This window comes from Plutella xylostella, chromosome 14, assembly GCF_932276165.1.
Source record: "Plutella xylostella chromosome 14, ilPluXylo3.1, whole genome shotgun sequence".
Classification (NCBI taxonomy): Eukaryota; Metazoa; Arthropoda; class Insecta; order Lepidoptera; family Plutellidae; genus Plutella; species Plutella xylostella.
Window position 1 is genome coordinate 6,724,002 of NC_063994.1, and position 14,185 is coordinate 6,738,186.

The following is a 14,185-nucleotide window of genomic DNA, read 5'->3' on the forward strand; positions in this document are numbered from 1 at the left end:
CAGCCGGGCTGACCTGCGTTTGACCCTATAAATTGTGGCTCACGGGTTGTTTGAATATTACTCAGCCTTTGTGGGAATTCAGTTTTCGTGTTTCACGTACCGATATCGCGGGAGTTATGGCTGCATGTTCGGCCCACACGTATAACATTGTTCTATTCATTAATGTAACCTACAATCTTGCTAAAATTATTCGCTGCGATTTGAAATAATGAAAATTTGACCGATTTCAGATAAGTAAGTGATTTAATAAAAGAGGAAACCTATAGCAAAGTATCAGTATAGATATAACTTTAAAATAAATTGCATTATTTGATTAATTTGCGGCCCTTGACGTCTGTGAAATGGCTCCCGGCCAATTAACTGTAAGCACATTGTTCTTGGGTATGTTATAAAAAAACAATTTATAAAGATAATATCGATATAGGTAATATACTTTGATCAAAGCTAGATTACAAAGTTGCTGTAGGTATACTGAATATGTTTATTTGACAGACACAATGTAGCCTCCTGCGCAACAAGGGGCTTACTAATAAAAACGCAGGGTCCCTCATCACACATCTCACTAAATATAAGGGGCTACGTGTACACGTAGCGACTGCAAGGTTTTATGTGAGTTTGAACCGTTTGTGTAGTGTGTGCGGTCGCGGCGTGCTGGCGCGCGCCAGCCTGCACCGGGCTAGGGCTGGGAGGCTGAAAGAGTTTCAGGAGGGTCACTGTATACTGACGAAAAACGAACGAACGAGAGCTGTCGTGACAGCACGTTTTTTATAACGAGATAGAGTCGGTCGTGAAATCGGCACATTTATTACAACGAGATAGAGTCGTGGCTCGAGAAGCAAGAATCGAGAAACTTCCTAGGGTGACCTCTAGTCTGAGTCTCTGCACCGGGCTAGGGCAGGAAGAGTTTCAGCGATGCCACACGGCCGTTGTGTCTGCACTGCGTGAGCGCTGCGCCATACACACACTCTCATCGACACGACGTAACCAGGTAACGCAGCGCCGGCCGATGGGACATTTACTGCATTGAAAACTTTGCGGTGCGAGTTGCGACACACGGGCATTGCAGACTTGCAGTAGTAGACACACAACACCCGTGTGACATATTTTTGGAATTATTTTTAGTTATTACCTACGGTAATTAAAATCACGCAAACCTGAACCGTCAAAATTAATAATACGTACATTTACATCAATAGTTGCGCGAATTAGCAACCACAAACCCCGAAATTCCCACGGCTAGAGTAGTACCTACAAAGTTCTGTATCCATAACTTTACCCTTTACACTGTTTTATCAGCGGAAAGCGTAATAATTACATTGTATTTAGTAAGCGGGTGGCTATTTAATGTTCTAGCAACAGCTTGCGATGAAGTTGGCAGCCCTGCGGGGTACAGGAGGGTCACTCTATACTGACGAAAAACGAACGAAAAAAGAGCTGTCGTGCGATTCGCATCACGTTTAATACAACGAGACAGAGCCGTGGCTCGCGTAGCAGCGGTCCGAAACTTTTTTTCGTGATATAGAGTGACCCCCAGGCGAGTAGCGGCACTATTCACACAAGTTGCGCGATGCTATAGCGATGTAAACTTCCTAATCCATAACTAACTGCTAAACTTGCCCCCGTGTGTGCAAGTTTGCGGTAAAAACTAAGGCTAAATAAATAACAGAACGTTTTATAACCTTCTTTTGTTAAAGTTAGTTGTGACTTGACTAACAATTTTATAAAAAAAACCCAAGCCAGAAAGGTAAGCCTTCCTGAGACAACTGCGAATACAAAACAATTGTAAAAATTTCAATATTTTCATTCACCAGACGAACGTAGATAACGAATGTCAGAGGTTAACACCGCTTCATCACGAAATGGCAACAGCATCAATTAGGAAACACGTTCTATGATTCGATGACATGAACAAAGGGCTAGCGAGCGCCATCCGCTGTTGTTAACATTCACTTTCTAAGTTTAAAGTGAACATACCTAAGTTTGTAGTATTTGAATTATATGTATAAGATAGGGTTTTTTTTATACCGCTTAGTTCCTGTTATTGGTGAAAATGTGTGTGAAACTTAAATGTTAAACAGGGTTTTGCAAAAATGCTATTTTGATCTCATTTATTAGATTTCAGATATTTAGGATAATTCCGTATAAAAAACAACTTAAAGGTTCCGTATAACAAATTGACTAAAAGTTACTAGACTAGAGTACATGTTTTTTTGATCGATAAGCTAATATTTTTTTACCGACTTCGAGCAAAGGTTCTCAATTTGTCTGCATGTATTTTATTAACTAACTAAAGTTAAATACGGCATGGCCACGTAATGTCGACCACGTGTGAAGTCCGGGGCTTAGAATAATGGCTCGGTATTGGAAAAACATTCTCCTTGCGGGGGAGGAGCCATAAATTAGACGGACGTCTATTGACCTCGATACTGAGTACTGACTTACTGGCGCATTAACTGTACAGGGATTGGGCAGTGTTGTGAGCACTTTGCAAGATCAGTGCAATCTAATACATACGACTAACAGGAGACGAAAAATAGGAGTGTTCCAAAATTGCCGAACTCGTACTCGTAAAGCAAAATTAGAAGGGCCTCTTAGTAAAGGCGTAGGTTAGAATTTTCGCGAATATGTAATCTGCGACTCACATGGTATTTAAAGTTGTTAAAAACGTAGTTTTTCCTTTCATTAGTTACAAACATAGCTCGGCAAAACAGAGCGTCTTTTAAGTAATAAAATGTAATTACTTTCCATCAGTTTGTACAGTAACTAAGTAAACTTATTACCGTTTCATGTTCGACGCTCATGTCGAATGTCGTACAAATACTATTTCTAATAAAGTAATCACAATAATAGAAACAACTCTGGGAGGTTACTCTATACTGAGGAAAAACGAACGACCGAGTGCTGTCGTGCAATCGGAACTTCGTTTTTCGTCTAAGAGAGTGACCCTCGGCTGGCGTGTCCTCTACTATTGATCTACCTAGGCCTTGGCATTCACCGTACAGTATTAATAATTCGAGGAACCCTAATTATTAGGTCTAGCTTCTAGGTATTCTAGACTCGGCCACGACACGGCCAAGTTGTGTGACGTCGTCATTTAGGTAACGTGCGTGACTTACATGATTAGGTTGCACTTGCATGCACTGCAGGAGAAATGATGAAAATATGACTGTATATATTTAATTTAGCGTTTAAGGTAAGTACTTACGTAAATAATCGGTAGTAAAAATCTTATAAAAAAAAGCTTTCGTCATTTAAACCAGCTGACAGAAACAATTCAATCATGGCATCCCACACTTCGCTTGCCTGTTGATAATTATCTATATTATGTTTATAAATATTATTTTTGATTTTCGGTGCGGTTCAGATCCACAATACTGCCGAACAGCAAATAACTATAATAATATCATTAACATGCTAATCGTACAAAAGTGCATACCGTTACTGCCACGCACAGCTCACATTAACACAATATTAGCACAAACATTGAGCCGCATGTAACAAACAAAACCACTGAAACAAAATCACTACCGCTTTGGTAATTGAATGAATATCGAGTGCTGCTTCAATTGAAGCGTGGCAACCTACAACTGAATTTAATATTAAATGTTTAACAATATGACACCGATTTGAAACAGACATGTAATTACGCTTTCAAATTCATTGATTTCATTTCATGGAGCACACGGGCAAAAATGTTCCAAATATTGCAAACAATACAGATTTTATTTATTTATTTAAACTGGAACACCAGCAGCTTAAAATATATCTACTTTATTTGCACCAAAAAAAAATGACGAGATCACAGCCGGTAGTGGCCAGTTTCATGACATGAGCCAATGGTGTTAGCATTCAAAGCTGAACTTAATTCTAAAAGCAGTATCTACCAGTCAACCGAAAGGAAATTGAGGCAGCGTTCCCACTACGCCGGACCGGCAGATCTGCCGCGCCGGTAAATCTGCCGGAAGAGCTAGTGGCTGTACAATTTATATGAAGCTATTCACATTATCCCGGGTCCGGCATTTTTGCCGAGCCCGGCGTTTCTACCGAACGTTTTGTCACTACGAATTGCCGGTAGACCGACCGGGCCCGGAGTAATGTGAACGAGTTTGTGCCGGTATCTGTCCCCCGCTCGCCCCGCTCGTGCTCCCCTCGATTGTGCGCGCAGGTCCAAATTCAACTGAGGACTGTCTGAATTTCTTCCGGGATCCGATGTAATGTGAACACTCTGTCCGGTGTCCGGTTTTCGGCAGATCTGCCGGTCCGGCGTAGTGGGAACGCTGCCTGACACGACAAGACAAACAAGCAATCACACAGTACGTAATACTGTCAATAAAAATCAAGCTGTAAGTTGCATCAGAGTCCATAAACTTTCACTGGATCTAGAAAGTTACTTCTGCACTGATATGCTCTGAATCCTATTTTGTTAGTTGTTGTTGGAGACAATTTTATTACGTTTTAGAAAATATTTGTTAAAGATATATTATTTTTTGAGTTTCTTTGTGTTTATGTTTAAAAAGGTGATGATAAAATTATTATAACACTCAAAACAAAACCCTCCATACTTGAAAGTCTATACACCATTAGACAACGGAGCTGGGATATAGTAGAACACTATAACATAATATTTTGTGCATTACAAAATTAAAAACTGAGCAATCTTTCAAAAGCACCCCTCGCTCGCTCTTCCTAAGAAATTTCTTATCTATTCATATCGAAATTACTGCAATCTACTTTGAATCTTTTTCAATTACACATCTTTCAGGAAGGCTTCAGGGGATGTCTCATTTAATCCTCAATTCCTCAATCGATAAGACATCACCTCGGAGGTCTGACCTACTTTCAGAACTGTGGCCCGGCGACTGGGGTGGACCACCAATATTGATATACCTATTGTATTTCGTTGAATGTTTAATATTTCGAGGGGTTTGTTTATGTTTTATAGTCAGTCAAATTAGGTTAAGTTAGTTATTTCATTATCATTGGATTCATTAGGCAGTAGACAACTAGTTATACGTAAATCCTGCTTATACTATGTATATATAATATGCTTATAAGTACCTACTATAAATGGGAAAGTTTGTAAGTAGCATGAATATATGTTAGTTACTCTTTCACAGGAAAGCGGATGGTTATTATTTTATTGAAAACGGCGAAGCGAAGCTCGCGTGAAAAGCTTGTACATATTACCTGTATAATATTTTCAACACAAAAACGGTTCGTTTACACAATAAAGTTAGCAAAGTATGAAGCGGGTAACCCCCTGGCGGTGCGGCGGCTACTTACTTCTCCTTTACTGAAATAAATTTACAGCAGGCTTCGCCATGGGAATTCTTAGTTCACTCTCTTCTAAGAAAATAAGACGGTTTTTGCTTCCTTATGATGGAGTGGCAATAGCTACAAGTAGGTTCCTTCTTGTGGCCTTGAGTTCGGGTCTTCTTGGCATTTCATTTTATATTAAACTCGCAATATCACATGTTTTATAAAATATATTTTATGTTATGCTTCAGCTCGCAATAGTGCAGTTTAAATTGTTACCCCGTGGGAATTCCAGGATAAACGTACGTAGATATATCACTCTGTTGTTTTAAATTCAATTTTAAAATAGAGTAATACGGATATCCATGTAACCAACTCTACACTCAAACTACAAATAGTAGGCAGCACCTTTCAATATAGGTTACAAATAAATCGTCTCCCCCTGATCGTTTCAGACCTCGTGCGAAACCCCCATTATGCCCATACCTTAGACCTTAATTAGACATAATGCTGTTTACATAAACCGGTAAATAATATTAATCGCACGTTACCGGCAAATGTCTAATGAACCGTAATTAAAAGCAAACGATGTTGGGTGATATACATAATGTAGAATGTTATAAATGTGTACTTCCTTCCATGTTGGCGTGTTTTTTACTGATGTGTCGATGGTGCTTGTCCGTACCTGTAACAAAAACATATTTTACTTAATTAGTGTATTGGACGTTTATGCTTATTTATAAGGAAGTGTGTAGGCCGAGGAAATAGTAATGGGGCGACCAAGTAGAAGCCTTGATGGGGATAAGGAAGGATTATTGGATGATGATGATCTGTGAACAGCTGACTGGTTTGAGATTTTCTTTTCGTCCAAATTGATTTAACCATTTAAAAATGCAGTAACAAACATGTTTTTTAATGTATTTATTTTATATGCGCGATATTGCGACGGCCGAATGGTGTAGTGGACGGGCGAATGGTGCGGTGTAGTGGTTAGTGACCCTGACTACTGAGCCGAAGGTCCCGGGTTCGATTCCCGGCTGGGGCATATATTTGTTTAAAGACAGATATTTGTACTCGGGTCTTGGGTGTTGATATTTATATTTAGTATGTATCTATCTATGTATTTGAGTAAATATATCAGCTGTCCGACACCCATAACACAGGTTCTGCCTAGCTTGGGATCGGATGGCCGTGTGTGAGATGTCCCCACATATTTATTTATTTATTAAAAAATGTGTGCACTTACAAAATAATAGCATTAGTTTATATATTTTTTATCGCAATCGGTTTGTTTTCATCTTTTGCTATATTATACGATAGTGTTCATTTTTATAATGTATACGAGTACAAGCTCCAGTGTGTACTTCCTCTGTCACCTACGCGCCTAAAGCTGCAACAAGCCAGTCCGGACTCCGAACACGCTACACGCGCATACACGAACTGAGAACACGGTACACGCGCGTACACGGGCAGTGAACACGTGGAATTGGCGCCGCTAACTCGCCAATAATTCAATAAAGCCCACTAAACTGACCGTACATTTGACTGACTGATCTGTACATTTTGTCACATAACACTCGAGCGACGCAATCAAAGCCATAGTCCTAGTCAGTTTTACTGTATTTCAATTTACAGTTTATACCTTTGAGATAGAAGTTAGTGTTCAACTGAAGCCTACCTCAGCTGAAGTACCTAATTTGTTCAGGTTTTCTAATTGGGAAAACCTTTCATTGTGGCCTAAGTTGAAGCAATCAAAATCATGTTTTTTCAGCTCCAGTCACGCAAGGGTTCTCCCTGCGACGTGTTTTCAGAGCATGATACAGGTTTTGTGTCTGTATTTATATTAAATTAACTCATCCAACAAGTTAATTAATAGGTACCTACCTAACTTATCCAATAGTTAAGTATTTGACTTATAAGGACATACATACGTTGCGTGAGATACAAAGACTCGTAGATAATGCTATTAGCAATAAGTTCGCCTTTGTACTTATTTGTTTTATGTGTAATAAATAATTTATAATAACATTAATAAAGACTTAGGACTAGTTTTTGGCGCATTTAGAGACCTAGCCTGTAGTCCAGAAAAGGACTAAGTGCCAATTTCGCCATAGTGGGTTAGAGCATAACCAGGGATATTGCTTGACTTTTGACACATGTGTCAATTGGATAAGAATTTAGTATGGAGATGTCGTATAATTGATCAACCTTTCCCTGTTTATGATCTAACCGACCATGGAGAAATTGGAACTAATGTTGACAGTTAATGAAGTATGAGTAATAACCTAACTAACAATGTACACTTGGACAGACAATACATAAGTTATCCGCATAGCTCATATAACACAACCTATTAACCTATGTGGGTCATTTCATTACGCGTGCGCTCTGCCGTAGATAGTATCATTAGTTTAACTATAATTAAGCTCATTCAACGAAACTATGTACGTACTTAGGTTATTTATTAACATCATAGCAATGGGAATAGTGAAAATTATTGTCAACAAGTTTAATTAAATTATGAGTATTGTTGATAATGAAAAAATATCCTTACACTTATAAATAGCCATAGCCAAGTTGTCTAGACAAAGAGTAATAATAAATGGAATTTCCACGACATTACAGGACTTAGAAGGAACATGATCAGACCCCTTAGCATGAATTTTCATCGTGAACGTGAAGTAAAATTACTCGGTGGATTTTGTAGGAAAATGTTTGTTCTGCTACCGACCACCAGGGGCGCTGTTCATATTTTCATACAAAATTACTCGATGAATTCTACTTCACGTTCACGATGAAAATTCATGCTAAGGGGTCTGCATAAGGAGTTTCATCGAGAAACAAATGTCACCAAAATCTCCACGACTACTTATAAGTAGATCATGTATTATTTACTCAAAGCTATAAAGGTAGCAAAGTTCATAACCTCAATGAAATCCCAGGTTCATTAATGACTAATGAGTTTCAGATTCAGACAGACACGAGTGGAGATGAAACACTAAGTACAGTCAGATTAAGTTGCAGACGTTGCTGTGCCGGGGTTCTCAAACTTGTTGCCTCAGGGAGCTGGATTGAACCAAGTTACGTAAATGGGAATGTCAAAGCAGAGTCAACATTAAAAGGTTTGACTCGGTATTTGACAGATGCATAAGGTATTTGATTTTGTTTAACCAACATCTAAATTTTAATTTGAAAAAGACCAGGAATATCGCGATTATTTTATTGGTATTTTTAATTTATTTATCTAGTTATTAATAGTTAATTTGTTTAAGAATAAACAATATTAACTTCATCAGTTTATTTATTAATTATAATTAGTCGGAACGGAAGCTATACGCTACGTCCGATATTCCAAAAAAATATACGGATCCCTGAACGGGTGATCCGTATGTGTATCTGTCTGTAAAGTTGGCCTTCTGTAGCATTCTCACTAGTATCGACAACGAAACACAACCATACCGCGATGTAGAAGTGCTGTAGGCAGAGCCATCTATTGTCCACAGCGCGAAGTAAAAATTGTGGTTACTGGCAGTCTGCGTTCACAGTAGGCAAATTGTTCGCCGTCTACTGAGAGCGTATCGGTTTAGTAATATAGCATGAAGTGTTCAGTTTGCTAGTGACCGAAATAATTAATAACAGGAAAGGTTGCTAAAGGCGTCTCGAACATGATTCAGAATATTGAGAGTTTTTACCTTGGATAAGTTCAAAACATTATTTTGTGAAGTACTTGAGTACTTTTAGCTCATCATAATAATTATTTGAATTAACAGTTCAAGTACAAAAAATTACCATACCTAAATTACCTAACAAAACAAAGGATCTTAATGTCTGAAATGCACTAACAGTTATAACTATGTATAAATTGTATGTACCTACCTTATTCCATTACTCTTACTTAACCTTTCAATTCGATGATTCACTTGGACGATAGTCACCTTGAAATTGTATTAGAGTATCGATATTACTTATTTACGATATTGTCGATTATAGATAGAGAATAATACTTTTAATTAAACAGAATAGTATCGGTCAATCCAAATATTCATTATCTTTCACGAGGTCAAAGCCCAGCCTTTTATAACACTAGATCACGATTTCTTATTATTATTAATCAATTATCTAAATGAGACAAAACATGGAATATGTATCTATGCCACCATAAACCTGGTTCATTTGTAAGGGTCTAAACACACTAGGCTGAAAATATACGCAACCGAAGGTAGTGGAATCATGACACGTAATTTCGGCATAGTGTTTCAAGTAATTTTGAAATTCATTTCAGGTTTAATCAATAATCATGCCAAATTTCGGTCGCGCATTTTATGCCTATTGTGTTAAGAAACTATAACTTAAATTTCCAATCATAAGTTCGGACAAATTCTCACGTAATTCTAACTTCTATGTTTATCACAAAAACGTTTCATTACTAAAGCAGAATAAGCGGTGAGAATACGTATTTGGCGTAGAGCTAGCCTTGACCCACAAACGCTGGAGCCAATAACAAGCCATCCGAGCCTGCACCACCTAAGTTCACCACTTTCTGTGCCAACAAACATATTTTATAGTCGGTAAAAAATTCGCTCCACATTCGCGAATAATATGGTAGGGAGTACGGACGGTTGCAATCTCATTTGAGACTTACTTCGGTTATTTGAGGTTGGAGTTAATGTGTTTGGAATTTGAGTACATAGTAGCTCTCGTCCTATTAAAAAAATCAGTTTTGTTTGAAAGTTAACTAACATTACAGGGGTGTTTTAAGTTTGTATTCTGTATTTTCGTAGTTCTGCCTTTAAATGGGGGTGAACCGATTCCCTAAGATCAGCAGTGGCTTGCCTTCTTGCTAATTTCAAGCAAAAGTTAGAGATTTTATGTTAAACTACGTAGCGAGTATTTTTTTAAATATAAAAATGTCTGTATTCCGAATTTATGATTTTGGCTGAACCTGTAGCTCAAATATAACATCTTTGTTTGTATCAACCTTCCTTTTGACCCAGTATGTGCACAGTCTACATCCTGTAGAGTGCCGTGAAGCTGTGCCTCATATGCAGCGGCAATAAAGCCATACATCAGGTGTAACTGCAGTTATAGGCGTCGTAACAGTCGTAGTGCCGGCGGATGACTTACGTCTCGGTACCTGCGTTCAGAAGGCTGCAATGCGGCGGCGCTGCCTTTGCATTCAATATTACCATTTTGGAAGGTGGGGAAGAAGTGGGTTTTCTGACCTGAAACTGGATAGACGGTTGGATCGGTGGTAATTTACTATGACATGACTACGTGTGAGTTTGAAACGTTCAGATTTCGGGTTATTAGAAATTTTAAAAATTGAACACACATAACACCCACCTAATACACAGAATTGGTATGTGTTCAAGTTGTCCAAAAACGTAAACTCAATATTGCATCTAACTACCTACTCAAGATAGAAAGAAATAACTGTAAAAAACGTTTCATAAATTCTGTTATTGAAAAGAGATTGGTCCCCGTCGTCGCTGAAGAAATCTGTTCAAGTGGCACTTCCAATAATATATCAGAGAAACTTCATTATGAGCACTGGATATTGTTGAGTCTTTCCGAGAAGTCTCTTTTAATAAAGCTCAAGTTTCTTTGAGTCAGGTAAAGTCCAATATAATCTTTGCTACGGGTGAATCAACAAAGGGTATTTTCTTTTACAATAAAAACTAGTTTCGTTCGGTTCCACTCCGGAAACCGGAAGTTCGTGATCGGACACCGGACGGGAAATATCGGATCGGCTCTCCTAATGAGCCACAGCAATGGATACATGAGTATTTTATGAAGAGCGTTTCTCGGATAATCGTGTCATATCTCATAGCGTTTTTGTGGTAGTAACAAGAAAGGCTTTAGCTGCTGTATGTCACAGAAAATGCTGTATGAATTTTAACAGGCTGGGTTCATTTGATAGATTGGTTTGCATGTCTGCCTAGTCCCAGTTGCACCTACGAACCGAAACATTCTTGGGTGTAAATATTTAACTATACTAACATTTCAGGATAGAGTTTCACTAACAGCCAGTCGTGCCACTATGCGAAACCACTTTTAGACGATACCTCCCTGCATTTGTACACCAAACGAATGCTTTGTCATCTGTCGGGATAAAGCAAAATGTCTCAGCCGAGAGGCAACTCTGTGTCGCGAGGCAAAATTAACAATTAACGTGGCAGAATCCCGCATTCCTGTAGACAAATTAATCTGAAACAGCCTCGCGTTCGTTACAATGCAAACAGCAAAAGCTTGGGGGTTACTCTCTAAGACGAAAAACTAAGTTTCGGAGCTCTGCTGCGGGAGCCACGACTCTATATTGTTGTATTATACTTACCAATTGCATGACAGCTCTCGTTCGTTTTTCTTCAGTATAGAGTAACCCTCCTGTTCCGCCATCGATCACGGCCCATAGGCGAGGGCGTTATCCAAACATAAAAATATGAAATTCCTTTGTCATCCTCTAGGCATGATTGATTCCTTGACGGGCGAGATATTGAATACGGGCGTTACCGGATTGCGGCGTCGAGAGAAGCTATTGCTTGTCAATTTACCTCGACTCCGGCTTTTATTCAGTGTGTGGTGTGAAAATTCGGCGCAGTACCTAGTACATAATATAATATTGCGGAGCAAACTTGTGCCTCGCAGGGGTGCGCTTTCTGTGTTTATTTAGTAGCAAACTTCAGACCCGGCGGTAGTAAATTTCCATTAAAGTATTCTGAAAACATGTTATGAATAAAATTTCAAATTATGTAGTTTGCTAGTTTTGCAACGGGAAAACCTTTGAGTTATAATGGAGGCGCTAGTTACGGAAATGTGTGCTACTTCGGGAAGGACCGACGTCTCATAAATCAGGCTCATGCATCAGGTGGAATGCGCGACTTCAACTGACAGTCTCATTATTCTTGAATGAATCATGAATAAATATAAGCTTCTGTGTGATTGTGTTATTTCATGGCTCAAATTTTCGGTTGATTCGTCATCATCAGCCCGTAATTATCCGATGCTGGATCTAGTCTCTCCCAAGAAGCGCCAAACACTCCGTCCTCCGTCTTCATTATCCAGCGACTGCCGGCCACCTGTCTAAGGGTCAGAGGACGTCCCACGCTACGCTGTCTATCTGTGGATTAATCAGTTGATATTTTTCATAGTTCTATAAAATTTAAAATGAAACTGGCTGATGCTGTAATAGTTTTTAATCTTCCTAACTCCTTAATTCGAATGTGTTCTACAGTTCAAAGTCCACAATAGAAGGGGCAACCCTGCATGCAGTTCCGAAGATGAGTCGACAGATAAGCAGCACCTAAAATGATGGATAGTCGAGGCAGCGCCGGAACTCGTAAATCTCTCGTATCACGTAATTTGTTGAAGCCATTCCAACTGTCGTACCTGAGCCCGTACCATCATTATCTGTAGCGACTCAGACTTGTTTCAATTTTATAGCTGGAATGCTATAAAATACATATGTCTACATATAACATTTTGTGGCATTTGAACATGCATTGATTGGAGTACTATTCAACTGAGCTGCAGCAATCGCTGATCTGTGATGAAATTAGTTGTTTGACTATATCCGAAGGGTCATAATAAAAAGTCACACAGACTAATTTCAAACCTCCTCCAGTTTCATTTTGTTTATTTTGTTAAAAATATGTATAAAAGTAAAAGTATAAAGCAGTTGATGTGATCACAAATCACAAGTATTCGGCATGATCTACTCATGTGGATGCGACTGCTCATGCACGAGAGAGGGAAACCCGATTATATGATCGAAATGCAATTTGTCGAAACGGAACATCAAAGAGCTATTAAAGGACACAGATCGGACTTCAATCACGTCACGTGTTCTCTCTGGCTCTTTGATTAGTGTCCATGAACATTGTAGAAGTATTTATTATACAGGGGTGTTACAAAAGTTGTATAGTATGCCGAAATGACTTTACCCATACTAAACACTTTTATTTTACGATGTTTGGAAATTCGCGAAAAAAAATGCTGTCATCAGCTACCGTACCACCACAGACACATTAGCGATTGATAATCCATAAGCAGCGTCGGTCGCTTGCCAAACAAATGTCAGATCCACACAAGTTACGTCAGATTAGACAATCAAACCAACCTGCTTAAGGGCCCGTACAGGGTGACGTGCCGCGCCAATTTTGGGTTTTCAATGCTCTTCACACAGCACACGCAGTGACACGCACACATGTAAGTTTGCACAGTGGGTCGATAAACTTTTACTCGCCAACTTTATTGACAATTATGTTCAAGTACATTTTGGGTGATTTTAGGGTAAGTAAGTATAATTCTTACTTACACTGGTAGGCACCAGGAAAGAGTAGAAATTAATAGGGGTGCCACTTTACTCTATACTCGGAACCCGATTAGCTTTCTCAAACAAATGTGGTATTTACTTGTAGAAAGGTAACTAAAAGTATTAAAGTGTAGATAATAAGTTTCGGGCATCCTCCAGCCAACTGAACCCCGACGACAAAGCAAAGTAAATACATACTCGTAGTGTCGCAAAAGGGCTATACTAAGCCAAAAGGGGATGACTCAAGGGGTCATTATGAACAACTTTTGTTCTACGAGATTTGCAAATTCGCGAAAAAAAATATTCGTTTTCCATGGTAAAAAGTCACATGTCCAACAAAGTTTCTATGAAAAAGGTTTTTTTTTGTTAATTTCCAAAACTCGTAGAGCAAAAGTTCAGAATGACCCCCTGTCTTACTCCTTTTTACCCGACTGCCGAAGGAGGAGGGTAATGTTTTTTGATTGTATGTATGTATATATGTATGTTTGTCTGTTTCTTTGTTCCCTCCTGTAGCCTAAACGGCTTGATAGATTTTGATGTATGAGGTATTGTTAGAAGCGTATTGATAGCGCGATGGCTATAGGCTATGTGACGTTCCATTAAAATGTACATAGCGCC

General features: G+C 38.8%; 1 protein-coding gene across 1 annotated transcript in view; it reads right to left on the minus strand.

Annotated features, from left to right (window-relative positions):
* LOC105383506 (ubiquitin-like protein 3) overlaps positions 1-14,185 on the minus strand; it is a 116,981-nt gene that overhangs the window by 15,009 nt on the left and 87,787 nt on the right. The gene's annotated exons all lie outside the window — the stretch shown is intronic.